At 40.5% G+C, this 17,387-nt stretch overlaps 1 protein-coding gene across 6 annotated transcripts in view; it reads left to right on the top strand.

The window, feature by feature from the left end:
* KCNQ5 (potassium voltage-gated channel subfamily Q member 5) overlaps positions 1–17,387 on the top strand; it is a 489,286-nt gene that overhangs the window by 444,916 nt on the left and 26,983 nt on the right. The window lies entirely within an intron of this gene.

Genomic DNA, 17,387 nt, shown 5'->3' with positions numbered 1-17,387 from the left:
AAAACACTTTTATATTTTTCTTTTTTACCTTCTGGGCAGTTACTAAGCCACTATTATGGTGCGATCAGCAATTTTAGCAGTAGAGACCATATTAATTGTTTTTGAAAACTCTCTGGTGCTTCATATCATCACTCAAAACAGAAAGATTCCTTTTAATGAAGTGTCAGGAACTATTCCATGAGATTTTGCCAGCATTTCTGTTAGCCAGTAAGTAAGGTCAATAGACAATCCTTAATAGAGAATCTTAGAGCATTTCGTATCATAATTAACATGATTTAAGATGCTGATAATGCGTGCATTATCTACTCAATCAGTTTAAGTGGGGTCTTTGATCGTAAAGAGAAAATGCTCGGGTGCAGTAGCATCTTACATAATAGATCCCTCATTAGTGTGAATCAGTAATCCTAGATGTTGCTAATTAACAGACCTCTAAACACACAAAATAAAAACCAAATCGCCAAATCACCAGAGTACTGGTGAGTGTAGTTGGTAAGCACGGTCACATTAGTATTTCGATTGAATCCCCCAGCGGTCGAGTTTCCTACAGTTGGCAGGCCCCGTGCGGCGCGTTTTACCTGCCTTGGAATAATCAGCTATGCACTAAGAGTTGGTACTGAAAGTTGAGATAAATAATATTTTAGGAAGTTAATGAGAATGTGGTTTTGTAAAGAGTAAGAAGATGGTGTTCTATTTCTGAGGTGATGGTAGTAAGGTACAGAACTTTAAAGAGAAAGAAACAAGAGGACCTCTCATTTTGCCAGCCTTTAGGTATTTGAGCTGGCCCCGAACGTGCCGGTGCTCTCCCCTTAGACCCTAGCACTCACAGGAGGTGGGTTGCCGACGGCGTGCGTTACCGTGTGCTGCTTCCTAAGGACACACGTGAAAAGGAAGCAGGTAAGGAACCTCAGGGGAAGAAGGAGTTTTTTATCTTCATGTTAAGGAGCAGTGGGTGATTTTTTTTTTTAAACATCTGAAATAGAATGGATGAAGACGTTAAAAAAAGAAATACTGAACAAGAGTAAAAAATGAGGATGTGCACCAGGCAGGAGAGACTACTTTCAATCCATGGCAGAGTGCCATGAAATCAGATTAATGAGTTACGATTAGCACTTCTCTCATGAAATGAAACAAGGTGAGATGGGAAGGAATGGGGTTAGATGGGCTGGAGAGGGTAGGACAGAACAGGAATTACAATGTGTCACGGGGAGTGTTGCTTCAACAGTCTTTTCATATTTTTTTGAAAGAATTTCTGTGTTGCCATAGTAATACATATGCCTACTTTTAACAGTGAAATAATAAAGATTAACACAAAAGGAATCATGGACTTAATGTAAAGCATGAAACTATGCAACTTTTTTTTTTAAATATAAAAGAAGATCTGTAGGATTTGGAACTAAGCAAAAAGTTCTTACATTTGACACCAAAAACATTATTCGTGAAAGGAAAATTGATAAAGTGAACTTCATCAAAATCGAAAACTTTTGCTCTGAGAACTACATTGTTAAGAGGATGAAAGACAAGCTGCAGAATGAGAGGAAATATTTGCAAACCACATGTCTAGAAAAGACTAGTGTCTGGAATATATAAAGAACTCTCAAAACGCAATAGTTAAAGAAAATAGTTGAATTAGAAAATGCATTAGAAGGTTGGTGAAAGACATCAACAGACATTTCACCAAAGAGGGTATACAGATGGCAAATAAACTCATGAGAAGATATTTAATATCATTAGGCATTAGGGAAACACCCACTGAAACCATAGGAGATATCACCACACACCGATCAGAACAACTACAGTAAAAACCAGTAACAGCACCAATCGCTGGGAAGGATTCGGGATGCTGGTTCGCTCATACCTGGCTGATGGGAATGTACAGCCTGCAGTCGCTCTGTAAAACAATTTGGTTTTTCTTATGAAACTAAACATGCAGCTACTGTATGACCAAGCAACTGCACGCCTGGGCATCTTCCCACAAAACTGAAAACTTATGTTCATATAAAACCTCCAATGAATGTTTGTTGCAGCTTTAATGATAATAACCCAAAACTGAAAACAACCCAGATGTCCTTCAACAAACTGTACAATACTATTCGGAAATGAAGGTGAACAAACTATTGGTATGCACAGCAACTTGGGTGAATCTGGAAGGAATTGTGCAGAGTAAAACAAAACAAATATCCCAAAAGATCACAGACTATATGATTTGCATAACATTCTTGAAGTGATCAAATTAATGGAGATCAGTTGAGTGGTTGCCAGGGGTCATGGCTACAGAATGGGGCGGAGGGGGGGGTGTAAAAGGACAATGTGAGGACTCTGCGGTGATGGAAAGGTTCCCTGTCTTGACTGTGTCAATGTTAATATCACAATTGCGCTATTGCACTGTAGCTTTGCAAGATATTAACATTGGGCGAATCTGAAAAAAGGGTACACGGGAACTCTATTATTTCCTACAACTGCATGTAAATCTACAATTACAAATTTAGATTTATGATTACAACTTATAAAATTGGAAGTCCAATAATCTCAGCCCTTCATGAAAGAATATGATGACTCCTTGCTCAGCGTTTCCACTCTACCCCCACGCCTCCATTCCAGAAGCAATTCTTTCTTTCTTTTTTTTTTTTTTTTTTTTTTGGCTGTTTCTTCTGAGGCTTCTTCTGTTTTTTTCCATATGTTTGATAGTAGGTGTGTATAACTAACTTCTGATTAATCAGTTTTGAACATTCTCTGTTCACTTCCAATTCTAGTAAATGAAGATTTAGCTCTTTTCTTTACTCTTTCTCTTCTGCAGATCCTCCCGTCCTTCCAGTCTAGGTTTTGTAATTTTTTTATATTTATTTTTTTGTTTTCATTTTATTTTTTTATTTTCCGGTTTTCTAATTTTTGGTAAGCCAAAATTCAGTGTCTACGTGATGTGTATGTGTGGTATTACTGTCCTACAGTTGTTTCTTACTTTGTGCTTCCCCGTAGTAAATAGATGCCCTTTTATAATTCTTCTCACATCTTCCAGTAATGTGTCAATAAGATTTTCCACAGGATCGATTTCATGAGGTAACTGATCAATTCTGTTGTGACTTCTCTTGGAGAATGCATCCTGGAGACCTCCCTCCTCCTTTTTGCTAGGTTGACTGTTCTCAAGCCTGCTGCACAGCCATTATCTTTTGAATTTCTTTTGATTTTTTTTCTAGATCGAATTCCCCGTTTACGGGGGTCTCACGTTCATGTCTTCCTTGATTTACTCTCATTTCAGATAGTAAAACTCTAATACTTTTTCAGGTAAAAATAGGGTATGAGGACGGAAGGCATGACGCTGACAGCTGTCAGCGTGCCTGTCCCTTGTCCTACCTAGACGGATGACCGTCTTCCCCCGGATCACTGTGATCACGCGGGAGTTTTCCTTCCCATCATCCTGTGACCCCTGCTGTGTCTCCTGTGCAGGGTCCTCCTCTCTGTCGGTTTACTTTCCTGTTTTGATGAGGTACATCAAACAGGACATTCTTGAGAAAGAATGCAGGGAAAGCAAAAAACAATATTTTGATTTTGCATGTCTGATAATGGCTTTTTTTCCATTCCCATGCTATTTGATAGTTTGCTTGGTATAGAATTTTAGGCTGGAAGTAATGTCCCTTCAGGATTTTGAAAACGTTGCACCCCTGTGTGCTTCTTTTCAGCATTGTTAAGCCAAAGCCATTCTGATTTTTGTATGTGACCAATGGTGTATTGTTTATCTTCACTATGTAGAATCCATTTTTTGTCCCCAGTGTTCTGAATTTTCATAACGATGTTTTTTTTGGTATGGATATATTTTTAGCCACTATAGTAGATTCTCAAGGGGTCATTTCAAACTGATGATTCATGATCTTCTGTTCTAGAATATTCTATTGTTCATTTTTAATTATCTTCTTCCTTCATTTTCTCTGTATCTCTTATGGAAATCCATAAGCTGTGCCTGTGGACTGGCCTTCTGATTTTCTTCTTTCCTCTCTCATTTTCCACCTCTTTACCTTTTTGCTCTACTTTCTAGGAGTTTGGGGCAACTCTGGGAGTTCATGGTCCAGCCTCTTACTGAGATTTTTATTTCTGCTGTCACTGCTAGGGTTCTTTGTTGCTTTGGTGTTTACTGTGTCCCTTTATTCTAACTTCCTACTTTTGTTTCATAGATAGTCTCTTACCTCATGTCTGTAAAGATACTAATGACCATGTTTTGAAATTTTTTTTTCTTAGTTTGTTTCCTTCTAGCTGGTTTTTGTCTTCGTCTTTGAGAGATTTTCTTCAGGGATTTTCATGCATTTCGTGCATGTCTTTTCATAACAAAGTGTGGAAGATGACGAAGGTGACTGGAATTTCTTTTTTTTTTTTTTAAGATTTTTATTTATTTATTCGACAGAGATAGAGACAGCCAGCAAGAGAGGGAACACAAGCAGGGGGAGTGGGAGAGGAAGAAGCAGGCTCCCAGCGGAGAAGCCTGATGTGGGGCTCGATCCCATAATGCCGGGATCACGCCCTGAGCCGAAGGCAGACGCTTAACCGCTGTGCCACCCAGGCGCCCCGTGACTGGAACTTCTAAGCATATGGTTGGGGCTGATCACCTTTGATCTTCAGCATGGGTTGACCTGGGTTTGCCATTTCTTGGGAAATGTCTAGTGTCAGTACCTTTAGCTCTTTTCTCGGGCTGATCACATTCTGCAGGGAATACCTATCCAAACTGCCATCTGGAGGATAAAGGTCCTGCTGCCATTGTTATGATGGTGACAGGATGCCAGTTGGTTTTCAAACTTCAGGCTGTATATGGTCACTTGATAGCTAGGTTTGGGGTATAATACCCCTTCTTCAACCATGCCTGATGACCCTTTGTCCAAAGGCTTCCAGTCAGTCTCCTGCTGGAAAAGGAGAAGAGCATATGCCTGAGGGTATGGGGCAGATTGCACACAACCTTCCTTATCTTAGTTATTCCCAGAGATGCCTAGTGCTGCCAATTCCTGAGCCTTTTGAGTTTTCTGAAGTGTAAATTTTGTTATTTCTCAGCTTTTCCCAGTGTTGGCATAGGGTTTTCTCTCTGGTATCAGCTAGTCAGTTACCTAACTTGTCCATCTGCTTTCCCACTTCCAAAATTATGTTGTTGCTGCCTCCTCTTCTGTTCCTTTTATGGGCTTATGTCTTTTTAAAAATAATCTCATCACTATAGCTTTAGTGGGTTTTTGAGGGATCAAGATTAAACTTGTATGTTCAATCTACCATCTTAACCTTGAAGGGAATTTCTGTCTTAATTGTGTGTGTGTGTGTGTGTGCATGTGTGTGTGTAGGCATGTACATGCACGTGCTCGATCACAGCATTCAGTGTATTTCTTTTTTTTTTTTTAAGATTTAACTTATTTATTTGTCAGAGAGAGAGAAAGCACAAGCAGGGACAGCAGCAGGCAGAGGGAAAAGCAGGGTCCCCACCGAGCAAGGAGCTTGATGCAGGACTCGATGCCAGGACTCTGGGATTATGACCTGAGTGGAAGGCAGATGCTCAACCGACTGAGCCACCCAGGTGTCCCTGGGCCACCCAGGTGTATTGCCGACTGTGGTTAGAAATCAAAAAAATTTGGAAACCACTGCTAGGCAATGCCAACAACAGAGTGGTCAAGTCCAGTCAAAGGTTAACTGTATTTTCTCTTTATTATGAAAATCTTCCACGGAGCTAAGGGAGTTTTAAAGGCATGTAGGGCCATGTTTTCAGAGTGCGATATTCACAAGCTACTCTAGGTATAACCCTCTTTGGGGGAGAGGGGAGGTAAGCTGCACTTTCTCTGGTAGTGTATTTGAATGTACCTCTTCATTTCTGTTATGGGTACTGGAACTATTCTGGGTCTCAAATTTTCTGTTTCATGTCAAGAACGTCATAACACCAAAATAAAATAAAATAAAGTAAAATAAAATAAAATAAAATACACAGAAAGCACAGCTAAATTATGTAATCTTCAACTGTGCTAGCAAGATTTGCTATATAAATTACATCTACTCTGGTAAAAAAAAAATACACAGGAAAATGCAATTGCTTGTTCAAAGTATTAAAGTTATATCTTTAACTAGAACATTGCCTTAAAAATTGAAGAGGATATTTTATTTTAAAATCAATGTATGCTGCAGATGTGTATACTTGGACTTTTTTTCCAATAAAAAGAAATTTTGGGGTTTTCAGAATTTTTTTCAAATACTGTAGCATTTTAATTCAACAGCCTAGAAAAAAATAATGGGAATATATTCACAGATGCATGAAAAATTTTCTTGTGACATTATTTTTTATTTCTGTGGGAATTCAGTGAGATGGTTTCTGAATCCTTAATAAAAACTCATTTTTAAGTTATTTACTCCAAATCTCCTAAAAATCAGAATTGAGTAAACACTGGTCACATGACTGAAATTTCATAATTTGTCCCTACAATATTAGCAATATAAGCTACTAGGATAAAGGTCATATTTGGAGAAGCACAAAGGAGTGAATATCCAAAAGTGACATATGACGGTACACTATGTCTCACTGTAATATAATTACATTTCCGCTAATGTTACATTGTTCCTGAAGAGAAAAATAAGTCTGGATTGCCTTCTTTATTATATTAGTATGGATGATTTAGATAGCTAGACAGAGATCCCTCTTATTGTACTGATGTTAATTTTTTTCTATTATTTATTAATTATAAACTTACAGACCCGAGAATTTAAAGTGGACCTACAGGTTGCATTTCACCTAAAAATGAAAGTGCAGCATGTGATACTCACTCAACAGATATTCACCGAGTTCTGCTATAGAAGTTATTCCTTCTCTTACTTGAAACTTATTTTGCCTCTTAAATATTTTCATGGACCCCTGGGAGAAAATCCTATTTTATTTTATTTTTTAAATTAAAGTATAGTTGGGGTGTCTGGGTGGCACAGTTGGTTCAGCGTCCAACTCAGTGTCAGCTCAGGTCATGATCTCGGGGTCCTGAGATTGAGCCCCGCATCGGGCTCTGTGCTCAGCATGGAATCTGCTTCAGATTCTCTGTCTCCTCTCCTTCTGTCCCTCCCTGCTCATGCTTTCTCTCAAATAAATAAATCAATCTTTAAAAAAAGAGAAAGTATAGTCAACATGCAATGTTACATTAGTTTCAGGTGTACAATGTAGTGATTCCTGTTGGTATTTTGATAGGGATTGCGTTAAATCTGTGCATTGCTTTGGGTAGTACAGTCATTTCAACAATATTTGTTCTTCCAATCCATGAGCATTGAGTGTCTTTCCATTTGTTTGTGTCATCTTCAGTTTCTTTTATCAATTTTATAGTCTTCAGAGTAGAGATCTTTCACCTCCTTGGTTGATTCCTAAGTATTTTATTATGTTTGGTGCACCTTTTTTTTTTTTTTTTTTTTTGTCTGAATGCCATGCCTAGGACTTCCAGTACTATGTTGAATAAAAGTGGTAAGAGTGGATACCCTCGTCTTGTTCCTCATCTTTAAAAAAAAAAAAAGAATCTCAGCTTTTCACCATCAAGTATGATGTTAGCTGTGAGTTTTTCATGCCTAAAAAAACTCTATTTTAAAATCCTGTAAAAATTAAACATTATGAGGAAGTACTGGATTTTTTTTTTACAGTAAGTTACACTTTGTAATCAGTAAGATCAATAGCTAGAGTAGAAGAGGAACCTCTCTTACCCTGATGGTTCTCTTATTAAATATTAGTACATCACTCCTCTAGGTATTTGAGATACATCAGAGAACAAGATCCTGGTCTTTGTAGATTTTACATTCTACTAGGGAAATAATAAACACCAACAAGTAAATTGTTTGTATATTAGAGTGTGAGTGCTGTGGAAAAAGGAGAGAAGGGTAAGGAGACACAGATTGGTGGAGGAGGGAGGTAAGTAACCGTACATAGGGGGGTCCGGCTAGTTCTAAAGAACTGAAACTGAGCAGAGACCATAGCAGCTAAAGAGCCTCCAGGCTTTCCAGAGAGGATTCCTCCAAGATCGCCCTAAGGAGAGGTGCTTGGCTTCCTTAAGGAGCAACTAGGAGGGCTGGGACAGAGAAGGGAAGCCTGGAGGGAAAATAGCCAAGGGAAAAATGATGGGAAATAAGGACAGACAGGAAGTGGGGGAGGGACAGACATACGGGGCCTTCTAGTCCTGGTAAAGACGTGGGTTTTTACTCTGGAAAAAAACGGGGAGCCATTGGAGACTTGCACACAGAGAGACATGTTCTCAGTTTTCAAAGGCTCGCTCTGCCCTAAACAGTCCTGTGTCTCAGGCGCGTGCTTTAACCTTGCTGAGCTACAGTTCCTCCATCTGTAAAATGAGCATAACACTTCCAAACTGGCAGTATTCTATTCTAAGTTCCAGTTTGTATTTGTAAACCACCTCACATCCAAGGACTGAATGAATTATAGCTATCATTAATAAGATGAAGGGCCGGGGCGCCTGGGTGGTGCAGCGGTTAAGTGTCTGCCTTCGGCTCAGAACATGATCCCGGCGTTATGGGATCGAGCCCCACATCAGGCTTCTCCGCTGGGCGCCTGCTTCTTCCTCTCCCACTCCCCCTGCTGTGTTCCCTCTCTCGCTGGCTGTCTCTCTCTCTGTCAAATAAATAAATAAAATCTTAAAAAAAAAAAAAAAAGATAAAGGGCCCATGCCTCCAGGCCACAAAGTGCTCGAGACAAAAGCCCTGAATTCATCTCTCTCTAAACACAAAGTTGAGCGACTAGGGCCATCATGACCTCTCAGCTGACAACTTCTTCAGTGAAGACACTTGTCTCTCAACTTAGGGAGATGATTCACCCAGTAAACAAGAACACAGTGAAGTGCTGTTTACCCAACCACAAAGTTTGAAAATCCTAAATCCAGGCATTATTGGACAGGGACCACTGTCCGGGGGCCTGAGGGAAATGCTTTCCGAAGCAAACATTCATTGAGTGTCTTCTCTGCACCACGGAGTGTTTTAGGGGCAGGAGGCTCGTGGATGAGAAGATACATGAGAGACAGATACATAAATGAAAAGACATGGTCCCTGCCCTCAGAGTGTACTGTCTAGCTTGTAAACAACCAAGTATAATACTATGTGATAACAGTCATAGAGGGGCGCCTGGGTGGCTCAGCGGGTTGAGCGTCTGCCTTCAGCTCAGGTCATGATCCCAGGGTCCTGGGATGGAGCCCTGCAGCGGCTTCCTGCTCAGTGAGGAGTCCGCTTCTCTCCCTCTCTCTGCCTCTCCCCCCACCCTGCTCGTGCTCTCTCTCTCTCTCTCTCTCAAATAAATAAAAATAAAATCTTTTAAAAAAAATAACAGTCATAGGGATACATGTTCACAGTAGAGGAAGACAGGGCTGAGTCAGTGTCGGGGATCAGTCTGCGTTTGATGGAGGTGGTAAACTCCTGAAGGGCTTGTAATTGCAAAGCTGGATCTGAGACTCTAAGCTTTGTCGTGCTTCCCTCTATAGCTCATCCTCTTTGCTTTGGGTAACTCAAAATAACAGTAATTGCTAAACTTCAAAATAAAATTCAAGTTTTCAAAATGGCACAAAATTTGTATGCGTGCTGAAATGTAAATGGTTTGTTCTGAATATTCTGATGTTCTCCCCATAGGGAAGAGGGCACCTTGCTTTTGTGGTGCCCTACACGTAATATAATCCATCAACTGCAAATTTAACACCCAGAGATTTCCAAAAAAAAAAAAAGAGAGAGAGAGGAGAGTGGATGGGGGTGTATAGTGCCTCGAGAAACCGTTGGTAGTCTGATGCAGCTGGACTATGGGATGGAAAGGCTGTCATGGGGTGAGGTTGAACGAGGACCCCTGAGCTATCTGAATAAAGTTCCCTCACAGGGCAACCAGAGCTGTCCTACTTGCCATCTGGGTTGAGAGATTGACTTTGACATTAAAATTCAGATAATGCAGAGGAAGAGCGTGGAAGGGAATGGGCCAACATTTAGTAGGCTTTCCCTCAGTGTTAAAACTATAAACAAATTATTCTCATTCTTCATGATTTAATTTAAAATTCGAAGTTTCTATAGTATGTATTACTATTGTAATAAGAGGAAAACTAAGTTTAAAAAAGCACTCGAAAAGAAAAACATCTAGAACAAAACATATTATCTGGAGTCTTTTTCTGGGTTCCTTAACAGTACCTGGAGAACCCAGTTCATCCTGTTGATGGCTTAGCAGCAGCTAACGCAGAACAGAAAGAAGGCTCTAGCCAAGGCCTAGCGGAATGAAGCACACTACCCAGCAGGGCCCAAGCAGTCCTTCTAAACTCTAGTTGGGTTAAGGGAATTGCCTTTGGACTAGCCCATGGCTAAAATGCAATCTCTAATTTTAGGATGATATTTAAGGTGTTGGGAAATGATCACGGGGAAAGGTAATTGAAATACAACCAGCCACAGAAGGAAGGAACCCTTGGAAAACAAATTCTAATTCACAACAGTTATCATCACCATTAATAGTGGCCATTTTAATGTGTGTTCCCCATAGCATAATAGAATAGAATCATAATATGCTTTGTTTAAATTCCCAAAATAAAAATGGATTGTGAACTTCTAGCCCTCACACTTTCACTGTAAGAATTACATTGTAATAATGGTTTCCTTTAAGTTCTGGAACTTGGGAAGATTTTTTTTCCTTCACTCTCATTGTTTTTCTATTTTTCAAGTACTCTATTTCAAAAAGCATATAATATTTTTGTCATAGAAAAACATCTTTAAATGCCTTATGGAATTTTAAAAGTAATACAAATCATTTATAATTTCATACCCAATACAGCTATTTTTTATTTTTATATATCCTGTTCTAGCTGGTTTTCTTTTTGTATATCATTGTACGCGGTTATAATCAACATGAATATTTCATTTCATATTTTAATTTTACTGAACATTTAAAAACACATACTTCCATATTATTATATGCTGCTCATAATTATCTTTTTTGTAGCTGTGTAGTGTACCATCATGGTCAAATACTGTAATTTACTATAATTTAGTTTCCTCCTTTGGGACATTGAAATTTCTACAAATATTTCTCTATAATGGGCAGTAATGCAGTTCATATTATTGCATTAAGCTACCTTTATTTCCATTTTGAAATTAGTTTCCAAAGAAAATTTCTCTGATGTAAAATTGTAAGATTGCTGGTTATAAAATTTTATCCAATTTACATCGTCCCTAGCAATGTCGGAGTATACCAGATACACCTCAATTTTGTTAGTATTAGCTATTATTCTTTTGCTAATTAAATTGGTATAAGTCCATACTTTCACATAACTTTAATTTATATATTTTTCATTTCTAGTTAGGTTGAATAGTTTCCTGCCATTTTTTTTTTAAGATTTTATTTGTTTACTTGACAGAGAGAGAGAGACAGCCAGTGAGAGAGAGAACACAAGCAGGGGAGTGGGAGAGGAAGAAGCAGGCTCCCAGTGGACAAGCCTGATGTGGGGCCCGATCCTAGGACTCTGGGATCACGCCCTGAGCCGAAGGCAGATGCTTAAAGACTGAGCCACCCAGGCGCCCCATCCTGCCATTTTTTGATACTAATGGTCTCTTCTGACAGACTTATTTATACATTTATATTTTGGATTGTGATCCATTCAAATAAGCTCCTTACTCATTATAAATATTAAGCCTTTTTATATCTTTCCACTTTCTTCCCAATCAAGCATTTTTCTTTACATTGTAATTTTGTTATTTTAGGTACTAGCAGTGTCTGTATTCATGATCAAACTGTCAGCTGTCTCCTCTATAATTTCTTCTTTGACCCAAACATCAGGACGTTTTCCTTCCTCTACAGACAGAACAAATGTTTTCTGCTACGTTTTGACAATTTGATTTTATTTTGATCTTTGAACATGTAAGCTCCTTGTGCGTAAAAACAGTAGTGACTCCTTTCAAAGAGAACAGTGCCAAGGCCTGTAAAGAGTGGGCTTTCAGGGACGCCTGGGTGGCTCAGTCAGTTAAGCGACCAGCTCTTGGATTTGGCTCCAGTCATGGTCTCAGGGTTGTGAGATGGAGCCCCGCTTGGGGCTTGATGTTCAGCAGGGAGTCTGCTTGAGATTCTCTGCCTCTCCCTCTACCCCTCTCCCTTGCATGCTCGCTCTGTTTTTCTCTCTCAAACAAACTCTTTTAAAGGGGGGGGGCTTCAGATGGCTGAGGAATAGAAGCAAGAACTGGGATTCTGAAAGCTGAGTAAAAAGATGAAATCTTCCTTCCATATCACCAGTTTGTCAAGGGGTATTTTTAAATTCTTTTTCTGTTTTCTTTTTTTCTTTCTTTTTTTTTTTTAAGATGCAATCATTTCCTCTTGTCTTGTGAAGCACCTGCATTGTCTCAGATTGTTCCAGTGCACTAGTGCTGTTGGGGGAGACATGGAGAATTAGTCCAAATCCAATGGCGGATTAGTCAAACACACTCTTCAGCTCTGGCTGAGAGAAACCATGGAATGCCATTTTTTGGCCTGGGTCTCAGCCCTCAGTTTCCTCATGTTACTGGTCCTGAAGGTGTTCTTTGTATTGAGTTGTTGTTTTTTTTTTTTTAACACTCCCCAGCTGATTCTAACATGCAGGCAAGGCAGAAAACCATTGTAATCATTTCATCAAGAAATGTAAAAAGAAATCTGATCCATAAGAGGAGATGATCAAGAGAAAGAACTAGAAACCACTTCTTTTCTCATAACTACCTGCATCTTGATGGCAGAATTTCGTAGTGGGAACAGAAAAACATTCTTTGGACATAGCAGAAGTTTCCAGAATGTTCTTTACTTCCTCTCTCTTCATCCTCTGAGGTTCACATGGTCTTTTCCAAACAGTGAAATAGGTTTTCCAAGGAGAATGAAGTATTTGAAAGCAAATTTTGAATCCTGCTAATTAATAGGAAACTAGAGAGGGTTAGGAGAGATAAAGGGTTGTATTTTAAACTTCTTTTTTCTCCAGGCACAGACCTCACACTGGAGAAAGCTCACCACACCTGGCAGGATTGTCCACAGGGAGCAGGACTTGGGGGAGCACCTCACTCTATGGCATCTTGTTTTTCGTGATTATCTTTTGTGCAGACTGATGCTCCCATGAGCTTTTTTTTTTTAAAGATTTTATTTATTTATTTGACACAGAGACAGCCAGTGAGAGAGACAGCCAGTGAGAGAGAGACAAGCAGGGGGAGTGGGAGAGGAAGAAGCAGGCTCCCAGCAGAGGAGCGTGATGTGGGGCTCGATCCCAGAACACCGGGATCACGCCCTGAGCCGAAGGCAGACGCTTAACGACTGCGCCACCCAGGCGCCCCATCCCATAAGCTTATATACCCATAACCCACACCTCCCAAAATTCCAGGGCAAAGAGCCAGGTGTGGTTGGAGAGCAGAGAGCCACCCTTGGCTGAAAATGTAGCCCCACCCAAGTGTCTTAAAATTCACTAATGGTTTAAAGCCTCTAGGAATCATGTGAAAGACATTTAACGTGTTATTAACCTCACTGGAAAGAAAATGGACATCCTAAGATAGTTATGAAGGAGAAAGACAGCATTTTCCCCCATTTTTTGTGGCTTTGAAATAAGGAAAAAAATTTCCTAAATCAGCCCTTGCTTCAATATATGCCAGCAAAAATATATTTCCTATTCATTTGTTCTGACCAAACCTACAAAAAATATTTTTAAGGACTGAGAATTTATGCCTTGAACAATCAAGTCATTAATGTATAATAATATTCCACAATAAGGTGCATTTGGAATATAATGCAGTTGGGGACTGACTCCCGTCTTCTGTCCAGCCTGTTCCTAAACAGAACGGCTAGGCTGACGCTCTTATTGGGGCATAGGACAGGGGCGAGGCGGAGCTGCATGAGGCTGGAAGGAAACTGTCTCGTAATCATTTGGAATGTTCCCAGTTTCATTGACAGACCGTGTGAACTTTATGGTTCCACTGTCTTTACGTTTGTGCTTATTGTGACAGTACACACCTGCTGATAAAGTTTTCCATTAACTTCATAATTAAAGGACCCCGTATTTTATGCTATTTAGTTGTTTTGGACACACATCATTGTGTTATGTCGGTTACATGGTATTTTCAAGTAGATAAATCATTGCTACAGGCATTGCAGGATCTGCCTTTCCTGTAGCCTCTCCAGTGTTCCCCAGTTTTCTGAGATAAAAAAAAAAAAATGGGACCATACTAGAAATGCCTCTCACTAGAGTTCAGATGAGGGAAAGCAGTCACTAGCCTCTTGTCTGAAGGGCAGCGTAGAATACTTTTGTGAATGGGGCACCTGGGTGGCATAGTCAGTTAAGTATCTGGCTCTTGACTTTGGCTCAGGTCATGATCTCAGGGTCGTGAGATCGAGCCCCGTGTCGGGCATGCGCTCAGTGTGGAGTCTGCTTCAGATTCTCTCTCCCTCTGCCTTTCTTCCCCTTTGTGCTCTCTCTCTCCCTAAAATAAACAAATAAATCTTTTTAAAAAGTACTTTTGTGAACTCTGTACCAGGAATCCTGGTAAGTGTGTTATTTGTTATTTCCTTTAGGGAGCTAACATCTGGGTATCTCAGAGGGTTCCATAATGGCACCTGGTGATCATCCAGCCTATACGTGAGCCCCCTGCATCTCTCATCCCACACATACCCTTCTCACAACTCCAGGGTATGTGTATATCCAGGTCTCCTTTAGGGTACGCACTGGCTTAGCACATGGCTATGGTAACCACACTCCTCCGAATACGATTCTCAGTGTTTGGGGTCACTTCACCTGAGACCATAAGAGCCGGGTGCACACAGCCACATGGATGCAAATGTAATGCAAGAGAAGGGAATCCAAATGGCAACAAGAGAGAAGACAGAAAAGTCTGGAAGGAGGCAGAAGGGAGGCTCAGAGTCAGGCAGTATTTAATAGGGCAGCTCCAAAGCCCAACAGCCTAGATTTAAATTCTGGTTCTGTCACTTACCCTTCCTTTGTCCTTGAGCAAGTTTCTTAGCTTTCTGTGCCTCACTTTCATAATCTGTAAAATAGGGGATAATAATATATACCTCTTGTGGGGCTTGAAGCAATTAAAGTTCTTGGCATGTCGTTAGATTTCCCTAAAAAGCACTTATTATTATTATCGTCGTCATTATTGTCCTTGAGTGAAGATTTGGAAACAATGAAGAAAAGTTTTCTCAATTGTGTTCGTTCCCTAGGGGTGCCGTAACCAATGACCACACACGGGGTGGCTTGAAACAACAGAAGTTTACTCTCTCACAGTTCGAGAAAGCAGGGTGTCTGAAATGAGGGCATCACCAGGGTTGGTTCCTTCCGGAGTCTCCGAGGGAGAAAGCATCCCACACCTCTCTCAGCTTCCAGTGGTTGCCCAAAATTCTTGGTGTTCTTGCCTTGTAGACCCATCAGTCCAGTCTCTGCTTCCATCTTCACTTTCTTCCTGTACCTTCTCCTTTTCTGTCTCGTAAGGATACTTCCGTTGGATTGAGACCCACCCTAATCCAGTATGGTCTCATCTTGAACCTTACCTTAATTACATCTGCAAAGACCCTTATTCCAAATAAGATCATATCCTGATGTTCCAAGTGGACATGAATTTGAGGGCAATACGATTCAGCCTACTATACCTACTGAAAGCAGGTTAGGATCAAATCAGGGGAAGAAATTGCCAACTTCTCCTGGAAGAGTGTCATCCAAACTTGGGCATGTTGTGCACTAGAAGGGCTGTGTTGCGTAGGTGGTCAATCCAGCGAAATGGGCCAGCTCCCCTCAAGCGCGTCACTGAGTCCGAACCAAGTGTCAGACAGAGTCAACATGTGTACTCTCATTTAGATGGTGGCAGACTTCTCTGGAGAGAAGTTGAACATACCCAGCAGGGATAGGCTGCCCCAACGAGGCAGCATGCGCGGCCAGCTCTTTCCCCTGCTCTCTCCCGACACGTTGCATGCCGCTGCTGAACCCACTGTGGAACCCCGAATGCATTCTGACACTGGGTGACACAATGTAAGAGCCTCGGGGAACTGGGTTTTAGTAACATGCTCTGCAACTCACTCGCTCCCCTGACCACCTGTGTGGCCTCAGGTAAGATACTTCCCTTCTCCGAGTCTCAGTTTGGGCTTCTAAAAACCAGGCATGATATCACCACTAACTTGTAAGAGTGGCTATAAGTAAGAAAACTAACATTGGCAGAAGCTTCCCTTAAATGCCTGGCATAAATTTCAATGAGTGGTTGCTGTTATTTTCATTATTGTGAGGTGGCAGCTCTGTCTCTCCCTCTTACTAGGCTGGAGGGTAAGAAGGCCAAAAGGACCACGAAGCGGAGCTGTGAAGACCCATCTACATCCTTCCCCATCCCACTCCTCCCGCTCTTGGCACACGGGAGACTGGGCAGCCACACAGCAAATAGCTTCACTAAATGACGCCCCCGCTGCAGCCCAAATATAAGCACTGCTTCAATGAACGGACTTCTAATAGCCTTTCAGGATTTTGAACCCACCCAAGACAACTCATGGCAAATTCTCGTCTTTTCATGACTTAGCAAATGAACACTGGGCTGAGCAAAGGCAGCCGAAAGCAGTGTTAATGCTTTGGTATATCTCAACATTTAAAGAGGCTTAAATAGTATTTGGAGGCCACGTACCTCATCTCTCAGGAGTGTGCTTTCATTACTTTATTTACTTACTACCAGGGTAATATATATTAGTTATAGGAATTTTAGAAAATACAGCCAAGCAAAAAGAATAAAATCATTGTTAATCCCAGATAGATATATTTTTTAAAAACAATCAGTTGTGATGTTTCTCAGTCATTGGCCTTCGACATCATTTTAACAGCTTCGTAATAGTCCGTTATATAAACATACCAATATTTATTTAACCCATCCCCCATTCCAGAAATTTTAACTTGTTTTCAATATCTTGTTGCCAAAAACCAAGCTGCAATGATATGAGTTGATTTCTTACTAATTTTATAAATCTTTATTAATTTCTTATCTATTATCACCCTTCTCCTTTTGCAAGCTTTGCAATTAACCCGAAAATTAATTTGCTTGGTTTATTAGGAACCGATTTTATTGTCCAATCTGAAAATCTTCTCACTTTGGGCTATACTATCTTACGCAAGCTCTCTTCTGAGCTGCCTCTGTCCAGTAACTAATAAGTAGCCAGTGTTCTTGGACATGGCTGCTTCCACACTTGTTTGGGGCATGGGGCTAATGGGGTCAATGTCATGGGCTTCAAGTTCTATGTTTACAGGCCAGTTAAGTATCCAAAGACTATTTGCCTAACTCGAAACAGCTGTTATTTAAATGCTGGCAGTTAGTTTCAAAAGAACTGGGCAACAGAGCATGGGTAGATCAACGAAATCCATCACCACGACTGGAAAGACAGTGTCAACACTGGAAAACAGCTCAGAAAGGTATCCGTGTCGAATCACATA

Source organism: Ursus americanus, chromosome 29 (genome assembly GCF_024610735.1).
Source record: "Ursus americanus isolate L20-20 chromosome 29, mUrsAme1.1.p, whole genome shotgun sequence".
In the NCBI taxonomy this organism is placed as follows: Eukaryota; Metazoa; Chordata; class Mammalia; order Carnivora; family Ursidae; genus Ursus; species Ursus americanus.
The sequence above is the reverse complement of the archived record's forward strand: the minus strand, read 5'-3'. Positions and strand labels throughout refer to the sequence as shown.